Genomic DNA, 743 nt, shown 5'->3' on the forward strand with positions numbered 1-743 from the left:
AAAGAATGGGAATGGGTGGGTAGGGAAGTGGGGGGGGTATGGGGGACTTTTGGGATAGCATTGGAAATGTAATTGAGGAAAATACGTAATAAAAATAAATAAATAAATAAATAAAATTAATTAATTAATTAATTAATAAGGCTTCTATGAACATACTGGAGCAGTTTCTTTCTTACCTGTTGGAACATCTTCTGGATATATGCCCAGGAGAGGTATTGCGGGATCCTCCAGTAGTGCAATGTCCAATATTCTGAGAAACCGCCAGACTGATTTCCTGAGTGGTTGTATAAGCTTTCAATCCCCCCAACAGTGGAGGAGTGTTCCTCTTTCTCCACATATTCACCAGCATCTGTTGTCACCTGAATTTTTTATCTTAGCCATTCTGACTGGTGTGATATGAAATCTCAGGGTTGTTTTGATTTGCATTTCCCTGATGATTAAGGATACTGAACATTTTTTCAGGTGTTTCTCAGCCATTCAGTATTCCTCAGGTCAGAATTCTTTGTTTAGCTCTGAGCCCCATTTTTTCATGGGGTCATTTGATTTTCTGGAGTCTGCCTTCTTGAGTTCTTTATACATACTTTGGATATTAACCCTCTATCTGATTTAGGATAGGTAAAGATACTTTCCCAATCTGTTGGTGGCCTTTTTGTCTTATTGAAGGTGTCTTTTGCCTTTCAGAAGCTTTGCAGTTTCTTGAGGTCCCATTTGTCAGTTCTCAATCTTACAGCACAAGCCATTGT

Source organism: Mus caroli, chromosome 2 (assembly GCF_900094665.2).
Source record: "Mus caroli chromosome 2, CAROLI_EIJ_v1.1, whole genome shotgun sequence".
NCBI lineage: Eukaryota > Metazoa > Chordata > Mammalia > Rodentia > Muridae > Mus > Mus caroli.